Raw genomic sequence first — 23,299 nt, 5'->3', positions numbered from 1 at the left:
AGAAGACCCACGAGCATGGTTGCCATGGTTGCCTGGTTGCCCTTCTGTTTATTCTCCGCGGTGGATTTAGCATCATGTAGTTCATGTGGTTCTCCATGTCCACTTGTTGCTGATGGTTGTGGTAGAGGAGCTGTAGATGTTGCACTTACATCTGTAGCATGGTCAGTAGCTACTGACAGTAGCTACTGACCATGCTACAGCAGTGAGCAGCAGAGGTGGGGAGAGGCGGGGCTATGGCTTCATCGTTATCAGGAAAATGATCGTATAGGACGTACACACGGAGCCGTTTGGCCCCCCAGAGCGTTCCCTCCGCAGATCTATCCACCTTGGGACCCGTTATCATTTCAGTGGTCCGTTTCCGCGTTTCCGTTACGGCCTTGTGTGAACGAACGGGCTATACGCGAGAGAAAAGTAGCGGATACAACCCGTTTCGTTCCCGTGTAAACAGCGCCATAGTCACATGAAAGTCAAATGCATAATTGCTGAAGAAAACCAGTGCTCATTTTTAACTATTTCATGCCCCATCCATTGAGACAACTGACTGAGGAACAGCTAGAATGTGTGCATGAGTGAGTTTCCCAGTGTGTGACAACTCACAGTATATTTTCAAAATGTACCAGAAACTGCAGTTATTTTTTTAACATTTCCTCCAGTTATCCCACTGCATTCAGGAGGGACCTTTGGGATTTAGGCCTTTGCAGAAAAAAACACACTACAGGAAAGGGAAACTCAAAAAAGCATAAAAGAGACCTTAAACAAATATACAACTCCAGGTCCCCATGTTTTTTATTGACTTTATATGCAATCAAATCCCGTCTTGAAGGTTTGATGAAACTGAAATGTCATGTTAACATTGAAGATACCTTTAACTTCACACCGCTTGACTAAACTGACTGCCTCCGAGAGCTTATGTAAAGCCAAATGTAATCTTTGCAAATATCCACTCCATCATGCAGTTAAAAAATAAAATACATGCCATTTAATGCAATATAAAATAAGTAATATTATCAGTAAGAGGCAGAGGAGGGAAACAGCATCCCATCATATACCACTCCTTAACTCAGGCTGTACATCTCCGTTTAAGCGGCCTCGTAAAGATTCACAGAGTTTTGTGCTCCAAGCCAGGAGAAAATTGGGTGCCATTGCAACAAATGAATACCACCGTGTCTTGGAGGCAAATGAAAACCCTTCACTCTGAGTGGATCTGAGCAGCCAGGAGTCATCGCGGCTCTCCCTGGTGTCACCTAGCCTATTAGTCTCTATAAAGGATGATGAATTAGAGACGGAGGGGGAGGAAAGCCTCAGTACCAATGCCGAAGATGGGGGTCATAAGAATGATAAAGTGAACAGCGTGAGCGCTTTAATGGGCGACGCCAGCAGAGAGGGCGGAGACAAGGAGGAACATGAAATCTTAAAGAGGGGCTTTCTGTGTTGTGCTTTCTGTGGTTGGAGGCCAAAACAAATACCTTTCACTTTCTCAGGTAACGTTTTGTTGGCTCAAGTTGACACTGTTGTTCAAGGACTACTGACAGGTTGAACATAAACACACACACGTTATTACAAAGATAAAAAATTACCGAAGCTGTCTACTTAAAACAAACATACCATTCTGTTATTACAATAAATCAAAATTAAGCATGCAAGCTTGATATTATTTTAACGTTTTAATACTTCAAATTGTCATGCAATTAAATCCTGTTTTTGATATTCCTTGTTCTGCAATCTTTCAGGAATAACATTCATTGTAATATAATCAATTCATTTGTTTGTTTCTCTTATATGTGATTAACTATTTGTGGCGTTCACCAGCCAGGAGACACTGTGCCTTATTCCACTCAAGTAATACAAAGATGCATGCAAGTAATCCAGTGTTACTCTAGTCGAGATGCATCACACTAAATTAGCCTTCATTTACACTTGATTATAGTTGCATTGGAACTTATGAAGTTACAGCTAATACAAAATGAACATGTCCTTCAAAGCAATCAACAAGCAAAATGGGGGGGATATTTATTGTGAAACAGTACAGGAAACAGGAATGTATTTGTCACTGAGGTTGGTGCTAACTGAAATTCATTTAACAATAATGACATTTTGAACAGTTCTTAACTAGTGCACAGTGTGCTCTATGAAATCAGATGGTGGTTGGTGAAAGTGTGAAGACGTGTTTTCCTTGGCCCTTTTGTTCCAGCCTCTGCCAGACTTATGTGGGAGTCTGTGCAGCACTGGAACAAAAGGGCTAAGGAAAACACGTCGGCAACGGCGGTTAGAGAAACACGCTTGGTCACCTGTACCTGGTGAAATGCCTGCAATTAGTGCTTAATTGCAACGGACTTCCTTCAAAATGAGATCTTTTAAAAACGTTATATTCCTAAAATAATCCTAAACGTTGGTCTTGAGTGACTATTAAGAAGCTTTTGTGAAAGTCCTTTTAATAAGGTGATCAACATATGTCTTCACTATTGCACTAACAACAGATGCTAGATCAGTCCAACCTCGGAAATAAACCCTTTGCCTCCCGAGATGAAAGTCAATCATATGTTTCCTACGTGAGACAGTGAAAACAAATGGCTATCATATAATATTCCGAAAGAAGAAACACTTAGTCTGAGCTCTTAATGGGTCTTTGTCTTGCAAAAACCTTTCATGTGACATTGACAAACGAGGCTCAGCCATACCTGGAACAACAGCTTGTGCATTACTTCAATGATAATGGCTGGTCTGAATGAGGTCATGTGTTTTTTATTCCTTATTCACATTGCACCATTCTTACTGTGCTGCAAGGCTGTATTTGCATGCAAAAACAATTACCATCTGCACATTTCAATGCTATCTTTTGGTTTGTTCTAAGCTGAAATCCTTAGTTTTTTTATTAAATCAGCATGTCAATCTTTTGTACATCATAAATCTGCAACTGTAATGTATTTAAATATTCAAAAGAAAGCCTGTCAGAGAGATTTGATGAATGCTTCAAAAGGAAGTGCAATTTTTCATCTGACAGCTGACATTTGCTTTGCTTTTCAACAGAGAAATTCATCAATAGCAATTATGTTTGGCTGTTATTACAGGTCATTTATCATTGCCAGTAATCTGCTTTTCTATGAGTGTGAATGTTAGTCTTTTTGCAGGACTTATTTGTTGTGAATGTCACTCTGTCGCTGCTCTAAGTAAACCAAATGGACACTGTGATAAAAGCAGATGTGTTGCAGGTGACACATCCTCTCTGCGAGTGTTTTAACCTCTGCCTCTGCTCCTCTGCATGTGAGCGTGTCCTCTTCCCTGCATGGATTGCTGACAGCTGAGAAGATAAGTATTGTGTAATTGCAGGAGCCGCGGCAGCATGCCGTGCAATAATACGCTAAGTGACTATTAATCATTTTGGTGGCGAATAACAAAATAAAGCCGAGACGGGGGAGAAGACTTGGATATGATGGATGTTCTGCAGGAAAAGTTGTCTGTCACCTAATTCCTGATGAAGCGTCCTTCTTTGAAATGTGTGTGTGTGTGTGTGTGTGTGTGTGTGTGTGTGTGTGTGTGTGTGTGTGTGTGTGTGTGTGTGTGTGTGTGTGTGTGTGTGTGTGTGTGTGTGTGTGTGTGTGTGTGTGTGTGTGTGTGTGTGTGTGTGTGTGTGGAATAAAACACCGGCTTTGACAATATAATTGCTCTTGTAAAAATAAAACCCATTATCGAAATGTATAGTAGCAATTAAATTCCGACTTTTATGTGTGTAACATGGTTTCTATATTCACTCTTTAAAAAATGTGTTCCCTGACACGTTATAATTACTTGGACATTGATAAGATGTTAATGTTTCGGCAGGACGGCGAGGTATATATAGGACCCAAATGCAGCAACCCGTTGGTTTAATTAAAATCCTTTATTTACGGAAAAGGCCAGGCAAACAAAGTAAAGCCAGGCAAACCACAAACTCGTACGAAACAAAATCCATCCAACAATGTCAAGAATCTCACAAAGACTAACAGTAAAAGCAGAACCTAAATGCACACAGGACTAATCAAACAAACAAGACACAGGTGAGGAGGGAGGAGAAAACACAGGGGCACCAGGTGAACACAATCGGGTAATCAGGCAGGAGCGAACACAGAGACAGGAAGCAACAGACAAGACGAGGGGGTGAACACTTTTCAAACTAAAACAGGAAAACATAGACAGATCGTGACAGCTAAGTGGTTAACAAAAACCCAGTTTGTTTTGGATATACATTTGGTGCCAATTCAATGCTGAGATCTTTCCAATACATTTCTCTCTTTTCCATTTGAACTCAAATATTGAGATAGTCAAAGCAGACAGATTAATAAAATCAGAGGACAAGTTATGGCATCAACATGATTGGATTCGCCTTCTTCAAATCATTACACATGACTGACATATTGTGGGTGGATACAGATGATAACACACTATGCATCATCACTTACTGCTGGGAAGTGGTTATAAAGGTGTGAATATGACTAAAAGATATTCTTATATCATCTGATAAATAATAACTAGTTAATTGAATAGTGGCATTTTGGCATGTTAGCATTGGTTGACATTGATGTGTTGTTATAGGGTGATATTTTCATAGTATCTTCCGTACAATTACACTTATTTTTTTCCATCCAGAGAAGTGGATATTGGAGACAATTCATTCACAGATGTTTTACTCTCTAGTCCCAGAGATTGCTGCGTGTTTAGGCTTATTGTGGCTTGAGCTAGCCAACAGTAGAGATCTTAGTTCTGTTTGGGTTTTAGAAGAGTGGACAGGACTTCTGGTTCGCTGCCTGCTGGCGGTGACCCAACGTGCTAATCAAATATTCAAAGGTTTTATTGTCATATACACATAAGCTACAGTGTAGAAATGGCAATCTTCTGACCTGAGCCCCTCCAACAATGCAAGATATATAATAAAATACAAAAATACAAAATAGAAAGTAGTGCAATAAGTCTATATATCAGCATCTAATCTAGCTTTTAACGGATAGGATTATGTTTTAAAAAGGTAACATTATCATTACCTTATTGCATTTTCCAAATAAACAAAAAAGGTTCAGGGAAGTGACAGTTCTTCTGACGGACGTATACGAGGACGTGCATCGTGATGACACTGCATCGTGTCATCTTGCGGAGGTACAGGTCAGGTATAGAGTTTCCTTTGCAATTCACAGTGTTGGCTGAGTCACTGTGATTTGTGGTGTCCTTACCATGATAACATTACATTACATTACATTGCATTTAGCTGACGCTTTTATCCAAAGCGACTTACAATAAGTACATTCGACCAGGAAGACACAACCTTGAAGAAAACAGAATCATATAAGTACATCAGGTTTCATAGAGCCAAACATTTCAAGTGCTACTCAACTGGCTTTAGATAAGCCAGTCCTTTATTAGTATATAAGTGCTTTGTTAATAATTCTATCGCTCGAAGTGGAGTCGAAATAACAACATGTGGAATTGCTTCACCATACCTAACCCTATCACACACAGTTGTGCAATAACGTTTATGCGAAATACATACTATTTTACAATTTACTTGTGTTATTACTAGCTGCCACGTCTACCGACTGTTGAGAGATGACCGTGCCACATGCTACACTTTAACACACTTCTTCTACCTCATTTCTTATATATACGCGGTCGCTTTCTTTTTGTTAATGCTGCTATTTATTTTTGTTCAATGAATGTGTTGTGATTGGATTGTCTTTTATTAACATGTGCTTGCTACTACTTACTCTACTATTCTACTTATAGGATGTCAGATATTAGTCCTGTGAGATGTGGTCTTATCTGTATGACCCGTTATGCAGAGACAGATCATCTCTGCTCCACAAAAACCTCCCCTGAATCTTAAGAAGAAAGTGGCTGACAGAGAATTGCTTTTGTTGTGCAACCATACACACACACAAACACACACACGTCTGTCATCCAGGACTCCATCCTGTATGTTCTCCATCACTGGGTGATTAGGGCTCAGGGATGATGGATGGGGCAGAGAGGAACTCTTCCTCTATGCTTCTTCTCAGGCCTGTATGTCACAGACAAGCTCCCCAGCGGCCATCAATCTGGAACCGCGGCCTCTCAAACCTGCGTCCAATAATGCCACGGCACTTCAGACTAAAGAAGAAATAAGAAGCAAGAGAGGGGGGAGGGGAGAGGCAGCGAGAGAGAGGGAATCGGAGGGAGAAAGGGAAAACAAGCTGTTCACGCTGACATCAAATGTACCTCAGAGGGTCGTCAAGAGGAAGCGCAGAGCGAGCGACGTCCCGGTATGAGCGCCTACAGACGGGAAGTGAGCGCCAGGCGGGGAGAGTCTGAGGGAGGAGGATGAGCTAATGCAGAGAGGGGGGAGGAAGGAGAGAATTGCCTCTTCCTTCCCTTGATTCCACTTGATTTATGTGACAGGTTTAAAAACATTAGGCACAAATAAAATGGCTTAGGATCATTTTGGTAGTAAATCAAAGCGGTATTACCGTGATCCACGTGAAGATGTCGAGATGACAAGGAAGCGTTTTGTGAAACACGTAGTGATGATGTGAGGCTATGGAGATGGAGATAGAGTAGATTCATTATCAGTACACGTAAGTGCATCAGCATTTACAACCTCAAACCGTTAAGAGGCGTTTCGAGTGATTTTGACGATGATTTCTTGCTTACTGTAGGTTCATAATCTATAGTCAATATGTTAGTATTTTGACACACAAATAACTTCAGAATTCTCCATTGAAGAGATTAACCATTGTTTACTTGGTAGGCCATTGTCTTCCATTCATTTCCTTTAAAAAAGTCTATCAATAATCTTATCAGTTGACTTTTAAAATGTGCTTGAGTTGTATAATCTATCGCATGAAGTTCACATTCATTTTGTCAATGTTGCATTATCATTGTGTGCTAATGCAGTTTAAGAGCAAAATAATTGGATTTGAAACATCTGCACTGCATTACCTCATACTGATAATGCAACTTTGAAGAAAATTAAAGCTGACTTGACGCTCACTGTGATGGATTACAGAACTAAAGTGAGCTTTAACAGTTCCTTACCAGAGAGAAATGAATGGGAGCCAATGGATAAATGGAACAGCAGCAAAAAAACAACAAGACAGCAGCATCGATTGTGGTGCATTGTATTCAAGAATTGTTTTAAATGGGTTTAAATATGGAACATTGTTGATAAACATGCTTTCATTCTGAATTTCAGCCCTTAACCCCCATAGACTTTGTTTAAAAAAAATGCAACTTCTCTCCATAATGGACCAAAACGATGAGCCAAATCTGCATACATTCTGAAATGTAACTAGCATTTCTCTTGTTTCCTAAAATCTGAATTGGCACTTTAGATATACTGATGTATTGACCCTACTTCAAAGCTTTATTTTAATTAATTCCATGACAACACAAAGCACTGGAGGAGAGCCTACTGACGGTTTGACTGGCAGCGATGTCATTAATGCCCTCATGGCAACTGTCATGGACGTGACTGTCACATCCTCTCAGCCTGAAGACACTGTATTTAATTGAACTGTCATCTTTAGGTCAAAGTAATACCATTCCAAGTGGCAGGACACTGACTAAGATCACCTCTGACAGCAATTACAAACAAATCCAGCGCCACATCAGTTACATCGCTGATGTCTCCCATATCAGATTGATTGTCCCATATCAATCAAACTGTCATTTGTTAAAAGGCGTTAACATGATGAATGGTCAGATTGCGAAGTAATAATTCACAATTTCAAATGGATAAATGAGGATGTTCATCTCGACTGTGGACGGACACACATAATCAAATCTGCTTCAAACTGCTCGATTGGAATAGAGTAGTTCAGGGACACGAAATAAGTATGCATTTTACCATATTTGGGGGATTTTCTGAACAATTATTTTGGTTAGAGGCTGGAATTAAGGTATGTGGTTAACACAACACTTACGAGATTTAATGTTTTGTTCTTCAACATTAAATACGTCAGTAAATACCCCACTCATGAGTATCTGAAGCTTTAATGTGTGTTAAAAAACAGCTAGCAAGTGACTAAATTATACCCACTAAAAGACATCACATCGAACATTAGCAGCCATTAGCTTAGCGGTGATATCATAAACGTCTTTTTGCAACAGATCATGTTTTCTACAATATTCACCAAAAACGATGTAATCTTAAAAATCGTACAGATAATTGTCGAGGGAGGCATTACGATGCTAACTAGCGGGTGGGCCTCAAAACACGTCATCACTGCACTACTCTCTAAGAAGGAAAACAGTAAGTTAGAATTAGCAACAATAGCTTCAGTGGTTGAACAAGATCCCACATGAGAGTAATAATCATAAAGTCAAAAGACATCAAAGTGCATGTTCAATTTTGGGAAGCACCAAAGTCGTTGGAGCCCCAAAGAGGTCTAAAAATTATAATTACAATCCTTTTTACGATGTGTACTTTTCATATTAAACCATATCAAACCAACATCGGTGACTAATCGAGTGTTCACTCATTAGATTGATTTAACACCTCTCCAGTGATGAAGGATTATTGAGCCAGACGGCGGCGACGATAGCTAATACCCAAATTGTTGGTGGAGGTTGAACTGAGCTTCAGTAATTGATGGTCGGATGTGTTTTCCCACCGATAATGTGTCTTTGCTGTCATGGGGTTGCTGCTTTCCTTCCTCTCGCTCCGTCAGAGCCCTTACTGTCAAAACAGCACATGTGTCTCCACAATGAAGATGGATGACTCTCTGTCGGGTGGATACTGAGGGATGCAGAGGAGGAGAGAGTGGAGGCGGGGGGAAGATGGAGGGAGAATGCAGAAAAAGTGAGACAGAGACCAAACAGGGGTGGTGAGGATAAAGACGGAAAAAGGGAAGTCTAATGGGAGAGGAGGGGAGGAGAGAGTGAGAGGATAAGGAAGAGATTTTAAAGAGATGGAGGAGCACATGTCGAGGTGTTTCCTTTGCAGACTGAGCGTTCTCTACGATGGGTTTCCTGTAGGCGCGTTGGCCTTGGACCAAAACCAAAGAATGGGAAGCTTTATTTTGATAGTCTCCCTATACACAGGGCAACGAAACACGTCAACTGTCAACGTTTTCCATTTAAACATTATATATGTGTTTTGCAACTCGTTTATCTTCATTTTATTTCAGTTATTTTAAAGCACTTGTGAATTATACATGTAATCAATTCCGTATCTGCTGCTCATCCACTCTACGGTACACTTCACGTATTATTTCATGTAAATAATTTAACATGTTAAAAAACAGGGATAAAAGTATTTTATTATGTTTCATATTAACACTAAGCCTTTATATATTTAGCAGCTTCTTACACAGAAGTAAAATGTGTTTTTGACTTTGACATATTCAAAATGTAGTATATTATTTGTGCTATGGGTGAAGATGCTAAAAGTCATATCTAACTACTTTCACATCACAAAATACCCCTTCGAAAAACCCACAGTGGCATTTCTCACATGATGATATCAAAATAACTGCAACATAACAGGAAACTCCCACAGTCGTTATAAGAGAACGGCCTTAAAACTGCAGCACAAACACACTCTCTCACACACACACACACACACACACACACACACACACATTGACACAAAGCTGCTTCCCTTGCTGCACCATCCATTAGCGTTGACCTTTGACCCGACCAGTTGTGATCATATGATTGTGCAACACAGGGGTCACGCTGGCTTGTCAAAACACCAGTGCTGATGCGTGACAATGTGATAACCTACGTGCCAATCGGTTTGAGGAGATGTTTCTCACTCCTTCCACGACTCTTAGCTGGGTTTTGTCAGACTGAGGAACATGGAGGGAGTGTTAGCATGTGATCGTGAAAAACTCGGTCATTCATAATGCAACTGTAGAGCATCTTGAATAGCTATTCTTCAGCGTTTATGATGCATTATCTTGTAGTGTGATTTATGAGAACCTCATCTAGACTTTTGTATTTGTTACTTGTTTTCTGTACCAGTTTGTTACTATGCAGCCTTGGACAAAATGTGATTTATCAATCCACTGTTGCTGTGATAATTTCACAAGGATCAAGTGACAGAAGCTATGAAACACGTGTTGTCCACCTTAATACTTCAAAACTTCAAATCGAGTAGGATTAAGACAGAAGTGGTTAATATTTGTTTGAATTCAGATTATGATGCAGTTTAGGACGTTTTCAATTATGTTGTGGTGCAAAATAATTGTCGCCTAGACTTCACCCTACTGGTTTCTGGACAACTGTTTTCAAGCTTAAAGTCTGGCTTTTTGGCCATCACCATTTCAGATGTTTGGAACCAGAAGATACACCATATACTAAAACATTAAAACTAACTTTCATTAACTCAATGAAAAAAACTGTGAAAGGGTTAAAGCAGGGGTGTCAAACTCAATTTCATCACGGGCCACATCAGCATTATGGTTACACTCAAAGGGCCGGTTGTAACTTTAAGACTATATAAAAATACATATATAAATATTGAATATATATAAAATAATGTATTATTACATTATTGCCTCTGCATTGGATTATTATCGGATAGGGTAATAACTTCATAATTAACTACGTCTGAAAGCAGAAGTCTAGGGCAAATAATTGCAAGTCTCTTCAGTGCGCATGTCACAAAATGATTTTAAAAGAAAAGCCACATTCTGGAAAAAACAAAACAAAAGAAGTGACAGTTTGAAAAAAAAAGAAATGTTTGAGAAAAAGGCTAATTCTAAGAAAAAAGGCATATTTTGACAAAAAAAGTCAAATTCTGAGAAAAAGTCAAATTTGAGATGCATTGTGGGACATGTCGTTTATGGGCAACGTGCTTCTGTAAAGTAGCGTGTAACCGTATAATAAACATATTATATTCTTTGCAAGCTCTTGTGGGGCCATATAAAATGAAGTCACCGGCCGGATTTGGCCCCCGGGCCTTGAGTTTGACACCCCGGGGTTAAAGCTTTAAGAAGAAAAACACAGGCATATTGACATAAACACCAAAACCACACAACAACGTGTCAATCAAAAGATAGCTACACCCTTGATAATATCTCTTTTTACTGTGTATTTGTCTTTAAATGGGACCATGAATTACAAAATGAACATCATGCTTTATTGAAGAATACTTTAAAGTAGAGATTAGGACCATACGCTCATTAGGAAAATGTGTACTGAGGTAATAAATCCGTTGAGAAGTACGGTAATTTTTCATAGACTTTTATACAGTTGTACTTGCTGCAACCTTGCAACCAGACATGTCGCCCCCTGCTGGCTATTTTCATCAAAGGCTCCTCCACATTGGCTCCAATTTCAAGACCCAAAGGTTACTCCTTTTTTTTTTAAACAATGCTTTTAAAGAATTTGCAGCTGAAACACAGCACCATCCTCCATCAGGGAGCAGCTGAAAATGTATGAGAATGAGGTTATGGTGGTGTCATGAAGCCCTAGGGATGTGGAGTCTGCGCCCTAACTGAGTAAGGGTCACCAGGGGTGAGATGGACAGGAAATTGAGAATTCCCTGCACAAGTATTCATGGGGTATCTGGTCAACAACACTATCAATGATTTGCATAGTAGATACTTTTTTGTCATCCAGATACAAGTGCCTTTCTCTGTCAAATCATTTACAGTAAGTGATCTGTCATTGGACGAGAGCGAGTGTTGTTTATCTTGTCAGCCATGAAGGACAACAGGATTTGTTTGTGTACCAGCCGCGGTGATTCAGGTAGCGTATTAGTTCGCGGAGATTGGAGGCAGGGAATATTCCCTGACACTAATGAATATCAGTTTTATTAGGATATGATTGCGGCTATCAAAAAGGTTATTGCTTTCATAACATTGTATATTAAAAACAATTTAATCTCATCCTTGTAAACAGTAATTCAATCTCTTTCAAGCCGCGTCTCATGTGATTGATAGCAAAAGCGTAAGTATATCATCCATACGATGTCACCGGAAGACAAGATGCCTTATTTTGAGACTCTGTTGCTCTCATGACAAGAGAAGCAGTGCTAGAAAGGAGAGATTCCCTTTCCATTTCTGCTTTTGCATTGAGGAAAATAACTCTAAGGTAAAAACACCAATAACAAATATTAGGATTCATATTTTTTAGATGTCAATGATACGAGCTTAAGGCAACAAATACAAGCCATATGAGGACACAGAAACACTCAACATAGGTTTTGGTATAGAGTGTAATGATCTCTCAGTTGATAAAATACATGTTGACCTCAGTTGTTCTCATAATAGCCACCAACATTGATCATGGCACCAGTGGAAGCTTGACAAACTCTCACGATAAGAGTTTGTATCATTGTGTCCCAATTTGACCAGAAACAAGAAGAGAAGTGAGAGACTGACAGAAAAGAAGGAGAGAGATGAAGAAGAATGGAGAAGGAGAGTAAGAGAGGGAGAGGGAGAGAAGCTTTTAAAAGGATTTTGTCGGTTATTGACTGGTTGCACTCTTCAGCTAATAGCCATTTAAAGATTATGGGCCTGCTGGTGGAAATCAAGGCCTCCATTGTTTGCCTTATTGCATTCTGGCAGATGGGGGCTGACACAACAACACGCAGCATCCCTCCGGGCACGAGCCGAGCACCGACCCTCCATCAGCAGATCTCCTATTGAACTGGCCCTAATAACTGGCCATGAATTATTAATCCACGTACCATATTGAAGACAGAGAGGGAAGAGGAAAAAACAAGGGAGGATTGTGGGCCGGTTGCAGTGAGTGTGATTGGCGGGCAGGTGCCAGTCGAAGGAAAAAATGGTCCGTTCAAAAGAGTCCCATGGCGGCTATTTCTCGGAACGGGGAGGACATTCCGATAACTGGCACGAGAAGATAAAATATATATTCATTAAATGTCAGATTGCTGATGAAATGGGTCCGATCCATTAGTGGGTAGCGGAGCGGCCGGTTAATGTTTCCCGGTTGCTCTTGGGTTGGGTGCCTTTTAGTGTTGCTCTGGGTTGCTGCTGGAAACAGGATCACTTGATCTGCAAACAGAAAAAAAAGTTTGCAGCAGTAAGAGCAGGTGCTGCTGGAAATAAAAAGGAAACGCTTTGGAAATCTGAGTCAAATGCACCTGTTGGTGAAACCCAGTACCTTTGCTGTGTTTCAAGTCAGTGAACTTGATCTCTGATTGGCAGTTTATCTGTCGTCTCTCCTCCGGTTGGGTGATTTATTTGCAGGGATTGATTGCTAACTTCGGCTAGACTCACTTCTCATTTCTTAAGCTACGACATTAAGAGCTGGCAGGCAGAATTTGACAAAGAGGGCTCGCGAGTACATTTTAGAGTTTGTTTAGATTCTAAGGACGTAGTTCAGATAGGTCAAATAGATAACTTGTGATTACCTAAACGTTTGGGTATGGTTATTTATGGAAAACACATCTGATACTCTATGAACAGTTCTATCAAGATCTGTCTTGTGATTAAAGTAGTAAATTATCTTTAAAATATCAACGCAAAACAATTGCCTTTTGTCAAGAAGCTTCTTGAGAAATGATTCTCCTGTGAAACTGGTAGAAAAAAGACAAATGACCTTCTAACCTTTGCATATTTCTGTAACCCAATTTTCAGGAAATTCATATAAAGGTTAAAAAAGTTAGTATGGTTTATTAGGGAACATTTTGAAGTGAATCTAAACTTAAAACATGCCGATCTAAGGTCATACCCTCAACATGAAGTTTCATTGAGAGTAATGATTTCTGTCGTTTCTGACAAATGGTGACATTAGAAACTGTCATGGTAAAAGTCAAATGTGATTATTTATGTTGTACTTTTGTACGGACCTTTGTGGCAAACATCATCCATCTGGTACTTTATAAGTAAATTGTGTACTGTGAAATAAAAAACATTATAAAAAAAGTACAGTTTGTCCTGGGGTCTGTTGGCAAGACTTCCCCAAGAAGAGGAGACATTTCACACTGCGATATATATATTATATTTGGATTGTAATGCTAACTGCACTCACACAGACTTCTGAAAACTTTACAATAATTGACAAATCAAATCACAAACAGTCATCTGCTTAAATCTATCTATCTGCTTAAAAGTGGTTCTTAGTGAGGTATCAACAAACATTATCAGCGATCCCATTATTATTTGTTACTATCATACGCACAAGCCTATATATATACAACTGGTTAACATTTGGAGCTTTTCCATTTTCTTTCATCTTCTTCTTCAAGTGTGTCAGCTGCAAGCTCCCAGTGTATTAAAAAGCCTTTGGCAGAGCTGTTCTCACTTCCCGTTGATTCAAAATGAAGTCTACCCAGAGCCTGATGAATTGAATTTCCTGTGTCAAAAGCCTGCGATTTCAAAGAAAATAATGAACAACGCCCGAAGAATCCGCTTTCAGATTTCATTACGAGGGAGAGGTTCTAATTGCAAGGAAATTAAATTTCCATTGCTTTCTCTTTTCACTCCGAGTTACTCTGCTGCTGCTGCTGCTGCTGCTGCTGATGTGGTGAGCTTTGCTTCACTTTGATGCTTTGCATCCTTTTAAAAGCCAATCATCTCATGTTAACCAAAACCACAACAGGAATAATGCAATCAGCTCGTATCAAACGGAAGATTAATGCGTCCTTCATCAGCCGCTGACCAGTCAGTGTGAGGACGATTAAAGCTGCTGCAGGTTCACAAACATCAAACAGTCTTCCCTCATCTTCCTGCCTGAAAGCTGCTACTTGGATGAGTGCCCCCATTTCATCAGATGCACAGACGTCAAGAGCACGAAGGAAAACTGCAATAAGCACCTGAAAGAGAGCCAAGAGTGAAGACAAATCTGTTTGGATCTCTTCCAGTACGACCGCCTCGTTGCTTGCTGTGCTCACATCCAGTTGAGGCAGAAAATATAACCTCTAAACTGCATTATGAACATTTCTGAAAATATTGCTGATGTGTGAATATGACATGCCAATACAGGATGAGTTCATACAAATGCACCGACACTCTTTTGTTTAGACCATCAGTAAAACCGCAGTTGCTGCTATGTAAAAACATTAGATGTGTCACTTCCTGTTAGGGTTTTCCCCAGGAAATACCTACCTGACGCACCACATGTAAAACTATAGCTTCAGTGACTAGTGTTGTATTAGTCAGCAACAGAAATGAGCTATCTGGACATACATACACAACTCTCTGTGTCTGTCTAGTGAGAGTGTACTTAGTGCAAACATGTCAAATGGAAGTATTTCTTGACGGCAGAAAAAGAGAGAGTGAGATCTAATTATATCCCTGAGTTTCTGTAAGAAAATGACTTCACTGTACTTCACCATGTGGAGTTTCATACATAAATATAAATATGTTAGTGTTTGTGTTAAGAAACAGTCGTTTTAAATAGTTATTGTTTAGCATATGAAGTTAATTGAGAAGGTGTCTTTAAAATATCAAAATGCATAGATAATGAATGACTTAGGAGTACAAAAAACAAAGAAATACATCAAACTAAATGAATGTTAAAATACTTTATTTGGTTGTGTTGTCCTGCTTGTCAAACTAAGTCGTATTACAAACATCATGAATTGAATTGACTGAAAAAACTAAACCGATTATGAAGTAATTTGTCCTTTATCTCAAATTAATCAAAAGTTGTTAACCTTTACAAGTCCTATTCATGCCATTTGCTTTTAACTATGCCCTAATGATAGGATTTCAAAGGTGCATTTGATTGATAATAAGCATTGTTAGATTATTCATGGCATTTTATTCCGAGTAACTACACAGTGTTAATTATAAGATAATATAATACATACATTGTTCACCTCTGAACTGTCCTGATTAAATATTATTATAAAAGCTTAAAAATCTAAATTAAATATTTGGTTTGTGTGTAAGGTACATATAGGAGGCCTGAGCAACTGTTGAATACCTTATTAAATATTCACCCCACGAACAAACGGAGTGTACATTTGACATTCAGACCGGATTATAATGGCAGTGCAAATAAATCATCTATATACAAAAGGGAAAAAGCTGAGACGAGTTTAATCGTGTGCCATGACACAATGATATGGGTGAAACAGTGTGTGTGTGTGTGTGTGTGTGTGTGTGTGTGTGTGTGTGCGTGCGTGCGTGTGTGTGTGTGTGTGAGTAGAAAGAGACAGAGAGACGGAAAACGCCTGCAGGCAGAGAATGAATGGGACGTAAAAAATGGGAAGGGGTGCAAACACAGAGCAGGTCAAAATGAACACCATCTGGGTACATGAAAGGGAGGCAAGGAGGGGAGGGGGGGTGAAACAAAACAAAAGCACCAGTGCTGCCAGCATGTAGCCAGCGACGCCACAACAACACCGCCACCTTCCACGTTTTAACCCCCCCCCCCTCAATCAGGTGGGAGAGAAGTGCTCACCATCACTCATGCGGACCCCCCCCCCCCTCTTCTCTTATCCCCCTGAGGGTTCAGATCATTGCCAAAGGAGCCACAGGCCACTTGCAGGCTGACAGTCAGCTCCTCTAATGGGCCTGGCTGTTTATTTTGTACCGCTTGGAAGTGGATTAGCTGGAGGTAATTATGGTTAATGATCTGCCCGCCTCACCCCGCTGATCTGTAGTCACCCGTTTGCTTGGCTAGTAGCAGCGGATAGCCACCGGCGCCATTAATATGGGATAATGTTACCTATTAGAGCTAGAAAAAGGGAAAGGGGAGATGGAGATTTGTCAGATGGATCAGAGTGTGAAAGGGCTTCAGAGCAAAAATGACATGGATCCATTTTGGAGTGAAAGTGAGGTTCAAGGAGGTTTTTAAATTACAATTTGATTACACACTCTGACATGTTGTTGTTTTGTAGGGAAAGGCCTCAGAGCAAACACTGTTAACTGTGTGATTAACTTTGGTGATTCCTCAATGGGGTTTAGTTTGGGAGCACGGTGGTTTTGTTAACTGTTTTTGACGTGATTTTAATTGTGACACTCGGTTTGATTATTAAAAAGGCAAAACATTTGTTTAGATGACTGTACAGTTTGTTTCAGGTGGGTTAACATATGTCTGTCATTAGTTAGTCAGTGCGATGTGCTCGCTTAGTTTCAGTGGACACATATTCAAACAGTGACGTGATGGTTCTGTGAAAGTAAGCAGAGCCATGATTCTCTTTCTGTCTTAACATCAAGGCCAACACAGTTCTGAGTTCTTACTTATCTTACTTCATATTTCATCAGATTTAAACACATTTTAAGCCAAAGTATCAACCCCATTGTCAATTATAAGATAAGTTAACCTGTCTTGTCTTATACTCCATTACATATGTAGCTGGGCACTTACAAGGATCACCAAAAAAACGATGTATGGCAGCTGTCCGACACTATACTGTATCTCAAAAATCACAACTTTCATGACCAAAAAAAGAATTAGAATAACCTATATTTATCACCTTTTACCTTATTAAGTATCTGGACACTTCAAAAAGGCTACCAACATTAGAGAGAAGGAATTTGCATGTAACACTGACCAGGAAGTAGAAAAATATATCTCTTGAATAACTTTTAAAATGTTAAATACAATCCTAAAAAAAATAATAGCTAGTGATAATAATATCACTACTATCTAATTTATCTCATTCCAATAAATCAAGTCACAAGAGTTAAATACAGGTTTGAGTTAATACTGACATGCGGTCACAAGGACATAGGAGAGGTTTTTTTCCTCTAATTTGAAACGGATGTTGTTAACCGTCACATTTAAGAGTCAAATGAAATCAGGAAATGTTCCTCACTTATGGTCAATGTAAGTCATGGCCATTCTAAACACTTTTATCTCACATTGCAGCATTATGTTTGATGGGAACATGAGACTCTCTCCTTTAAAATGAGACACACACACACACACACACACACACACACACACACACACACACACACACACACACACACACACACACACACACACACACACACACACACACACACACACACACACACACACACACACAGACCGTCAGTCAAGTAAACCAGCTGAGAGTGACATCAAAAAATGACGTCTTGCGCAGCCTACTGTTTTTTCGCATTCATCCATCTGGAAAATGCAGCAGTAATAGCAACAAAGTGGTTTTTCCCCTCAAAATGAAGTTTTACTTAATCAAATCAAGGGTCAGAGAAACATATATTCGCGTGAAAAGGACAGGACACATCAGGGTTAAACCGATTACGTGCTGTTAAACAGGCATTTCAGAGTCTCCATCTCAGACACATTTTCCTGCCTTTTCCAGTAATTTTTGAAAGCCTTCAAGCTGTAATAAAATATCACTTTTTGTGCATTTGTGCATTAAACACTCTTGGTCTCATTGCATTTTTCTGATGATAATCACATTTCCCCCAAACCCTCCCCCTTGTCTATTCCCATCTCCCCTTTTAAAGCACTTTGCTCCTGTTTCAGTGAAGATGACACTGACTCTGGGTGAGGGAGGGGGGGGGGGGGGGTTGCAGGAGGCTAACAGTTCCAAATGGAAAGCTTTGGCTGGGGCCTCGTTCTGCAGGTTACGTGGCGTCGCGTCTCATTTTGACTGAGCTTGAGAACAGCCCCCACCACCACCGACATCCTCTCAGGGACCCTCGTAAAGTGCTCTGATGCTTCATAATGCAGATCATTACCCAGAATGCTGTGGAAGACCCCAAGTCCCCACTTAGATGCGTATCCTCCCAGAGCCCCCGTCGTGTTATGTATCCCCGCAGATCCCCTGCAGACGCTCTGATTGTCCATGGCTGCCCGCCGTCGCCATGCCTGCAGAACGCTTTATTGACACTAAGTTGGCCCCACAAGGCGGTGTTAATACGAACGACAAAGACGTTTCTTTTCCTCTGTGTCAACCTGAAGGTGCTTACAAGCCGGAGGTTATTGAAACATGGAGCCATAAAGCTAACGGAGATATGACTTATATGTGATTGCGCCAGGTGACCAATGCATGAGTGCAATCAAGTCATGGGCAATGATTTCAGAACAAGAACAAGGAGTGAGGCAGCGAGGTGAAGGCCAGAGAGGGCAAAAGTACACACATCCTTTACTCAAGTAGAAGTACAGATACTCGTATTTAAAAATACTCTGCTAAAAGTAGAAGTACTGACTAAACTTCTTTACTCAAGTAAAAGTAAAGAAGTATGGGCTTTGAAATGTACTTAAGTAGAAAGTACCCATAACTAGCAGCTGTTTTAAAGAGTACCTGACCTCCCTTTATATTAATAGAACAATAATGTCATTGTTAGCTAATGACTGTTCCCATGCTGAACAACGGCAACATGACAACGTTTCCATTGGTCCCTCTTCTTTAGAGAAGACCAGGAAATGATGGATACACGGATCGTGTTCAAATCAATAGGCACGCAATGACTCTAAATAATAATGATCACGCATCAAACACACATTCAAACTAAAGGAACCAGCTGTTTGGAAAATGTAAGAAGTAGAAAGTACAGGTATTTGAGTTCAACATGTAAGAAGTAGAAAGTACAGGTATTTGAGTTCAACATGTAAGAAGTAGAAAGTACAGGTATTTGAGTTCAACATGTAAGAAGTAGAAAGTACAGGTATTTGAGTTCAACATGTAAGAAGTAGAAAGTACAGGTATTTGAGTTCAACATGTAAGAAGTAAAAGTAAAAAGTCGTCAGAAAAATAAGTAGTGGAGTAAAGTACCGATACTGAATTTACTTAAGTACAGTAACAAAGTATTTGTACTCCACTACTTCCCACCTCTGGTGAAGGCCTTATGAGGAGAATGGACTGTCAGAGCTCACAGCAGCAGAACATACTCTCAGGTTTGACACTGGACTTGGAAACACTTTTCTGAAGTGATGGACCCAATCTGAAAGCTAGCTTGTCCCAGATTTTTTTAGCCATTGACTTTTTTTTGCCAAAGCATTTGAAGCCTAAATGGAATCACCAAAAGTAAAAAGCTAACGTTGGGCTATTAACAAACGACATAATGTTCACATGGCTGTACGTTGCCACATTAAGCTAAAGGAGGCTAATGATTAGTGTGATGATGCTTGACTGCGTGACATGGGAACCGGGATCTGTAAAATGCTGACTAATTTCCGGGTTGTATGATTTGTTCCTGCATGACTCAATAGTGAGTCCAGGCATTCTTCAATTTTTTGAACTTCTACCGTTATTTCCTTCGACATCAACTTGAAAACCTGTCTTTAGTTATAAAAACATCTGTGTTTGGGCTCTAAGGTGAGCCTGGATTAGCAGTTTGAAGTACCATCACAGCAAACATGTGTTTGGTATTACCAACTGATGTGGTTTGCACAACATTTGAAATGTCTTGGGGTTGGCATAGTGTCATTTTTAGTTGGTTAAAAGTTTCTAAGAAGCTTGTCAATGCCCAGAAATGTCCGTCATGAACTTCAAATCACCAAATCTGAGAAACACAACGTTTCCACATAACAATAATATGATATATTATACTGTATGTGTAATTAAAAGTGTAGATATGATATTGAACTACATGGAGCTCAGGTGTGATTACACGCCTGAATGTTTGTGAGAGGTATTAAATATCTGAAAGATATCAGATATTTTTGAGGCTACAATTATCCGGGCCTCATCACATGAGTATTCACGCTGTCCTCCAGCAATCATTTATTCATCCACACAATTAGAAACAACACAGCCGCATGCTTTATTAACTCTTTCCCTACCTGGCCACTGTTGAGCGAGCACAAAGAGGGCTTCAGGTGTTGAGCGAGAAAGAGGGGAGGAGCGGATTTAATGAAAGCTCTGGCATCTGTATCTGATTCATCTTGTCAACGTTTGCACCAGCATCTCTGCCCCAAACCAAACCCCCAGCATGCCTTGCCAGCCACTTTAATTACTTTTCCCGTGGAATGGACCCGCAGAATTGACAGACAGGTGCAGCGATCCTGATTAATTAAAATAATAAAGACCGGGCGAGGAGGACGAGGAGGGGGAATATCAATGTGTGGACAACTTCTCTTGATGGGCAAGCAGTGAGAGGACGTCAGAGCGGGGCGGGAACATTGATTTACTTTGTGACAACAGGGTGGCCTTCGGGCCTGACAGGGCTTTATGGAAGAAAGAGTAGGGGGAGGAGACGGAGGGGAGGTCCCATTCACATCCTCAGGGCCTTAGTTTAGCTCCCATAGGGGGGACATGAAGCCCCTCGGTGCCGCAGCAGCTGCAGTGTCCCACTCCGAGGAAACGCTGGTGCCATCACACCTATCAACATGAGATGGAGTTAATAAAAGCCACCTCCCGGGATTCATCAGCTCTAATAGCCATATATTATTTCAGCAGACAAAGGAAACATCTTTTTGAATGATAGGCCCTAAGAGAGTGTATACTTATTGTCCTATCACTTCCTCTCTACATATTGATATCATGGATATAGTGGACTGAAGACTTAACAATTAAGATAAAAGCATGTTTGTTAATGTATAGATATGGACATGAAACAGATTGGAATAGTGTTTTGTTGGTTTGGGGTTTACATAATTAGTTGAAAAATGGTATGCATGTTATCAGTGATAACGGTTAAAGGTGGGGTAGGTAAGTTTCAGAAACCGGCTCGAGTGCACTAAAATTTGAAAGTACACAGCCGAAAAGAATCCTCCCCTTCCTTCAGACTTCCTTACAGAGCACCTCCTCCAACACACATGAACGCGCAATGCACGCCCAATGACGGCACGCTCAATGAGGGCACGAGATACATTTGTGCGTGCACGAGATGGAAGGCTGACAGACAGGGAGGCAATCCAATCCGTTTAGCCGGCTAAACGGATTGGTTGTACTTTTTACAGTACCACGGCTTCCACAGATGACATTTTTTAATGGATTTGTTGTCAAAGCATTTAAGATATTCATTGCTATCGGGATGGAATATAACAACAAGTGTATCTCGAGCCGGTTTCTGAAACGTACCTACCCCACCTTTAAAGTAACTAAGTACATTTACTCAAGTACTAAAGATGGGGTATGTAAGATATTTCAGAAACACTTTTTGTTATATTCCATGGAATGCTCTTAACACCCCGATAGCAATGAATACATTAAATGCTTTGACAATAAATACATACAAAAAACATCATTTGTGGAAGCTGTAGCGCTGTAAAAAGCACGACCAATCATCTGAGCCGGCCCGGCTAAAGTAACTGGATGGCCTACCTGCCTGTCAGCCTTCCATCTGTGCACAGACTTATCTCGTGCCCTCATTGGTCATGTGCGCGTTTGTGTGTGTTGGAGGAGGGGCTCTATAAGGAAGTCTGAAGGAAGTGTCAGATTTTTTCCGGTTGTATATTTTCAAATTCTAGCGCACTCGAGCTGGTTTCTCCAAAATGACCTACCCCACCATTAAGTAGGCTACAATGTTGAGATACTAGTACTTTACTTGAGTATTTTAATTGTTCGCTACTTCGTACTTCCCTACACTATACAATTCAGAGGTAAATCGCAGTAGTGTAATGTAACTAAGTACTCTTTGTCAAGTAGCCTACTTTATAAGTAAAACATTTCGGTAGTCACATATATGCTACTTCACACTTTTACTCCACTACATTTTGTAGGTGAATGTTGTAAATAATACAAAATATAATTAACATTCCAATAAGATCACTTAGTATACAAAGTGATTACAAATAGCTCCTTTACCAGCTGTGATAAACACATGAATGCATCAATAATTATCAAACATATTATATACAGTATTGTTAGAAAATGGGCCAATCTGCATAATGAGGGTTTTTACTTTCTGTACTTTTTTATGTTACTTTTGTACTTTTATTACAGGACTTGAAACAGAACACTGTGGTATTTCTACTTTTACTTAAGATATGAGTACTTCTTCCTCCTGTGTATAAGAAACATTTTAAGTAAATACTAAGTCATATGTACAGCCATGTGCAAACTGTAAATGCATTATTTTCAGTGGTGGAAAAAGTACTCAGATATTTTACTCCCGTTAAAGCAGTAAATTGCAAAAACAATAAAGTACAATTACAAATCCTGCATTTAAAATCCTTCTTCAGTAAAAGTACAAACATAAAGTAAGTAGAAGTAGAAAGTAAAAGTACTACCATATTTCAGAATCATATATATTAAATCACTGGATTATAATTATTGATGCATTAAAGTGTTTATCATAAATTAGCTGATTTTAATGACTCTATATATGCTATACTTAACCTGTAATAAGAAATCAATCTGAATTTGTATAGCTGTCAGATAAAGTTAGTAAAATGTACAATATTGACTTCTAAAATGTAGTGGAGTAGAAATATAAAGGGTGCGGTATAACATGGAAATACTCCAAGAACAGGTACCTCGTGATTGTGAAACGTTGTAACATAAGTACAGTAAGTAAACGTACCTCAA

This window comes from Gymnodraco acuticeps, unplaced genomic scaffold (genome assembly GCF_902827175.1).
Source record: "Gymnodraco acuticeps unplaced genomic scaffold, fGymAcu1.1, whole genome shotgun sequence".
Lineage (NCBI taxonomy): Eukaryota > Metazoa > Chordata > Actinopteri > Perciformes > Bathydraconidae > Gymnodraco > Gymnodraco acuticeps.
The sequence above is the reverse complement of the archived record's forward strand: the minus strand, read 5'-3'. Positions refer to the sequence as shown.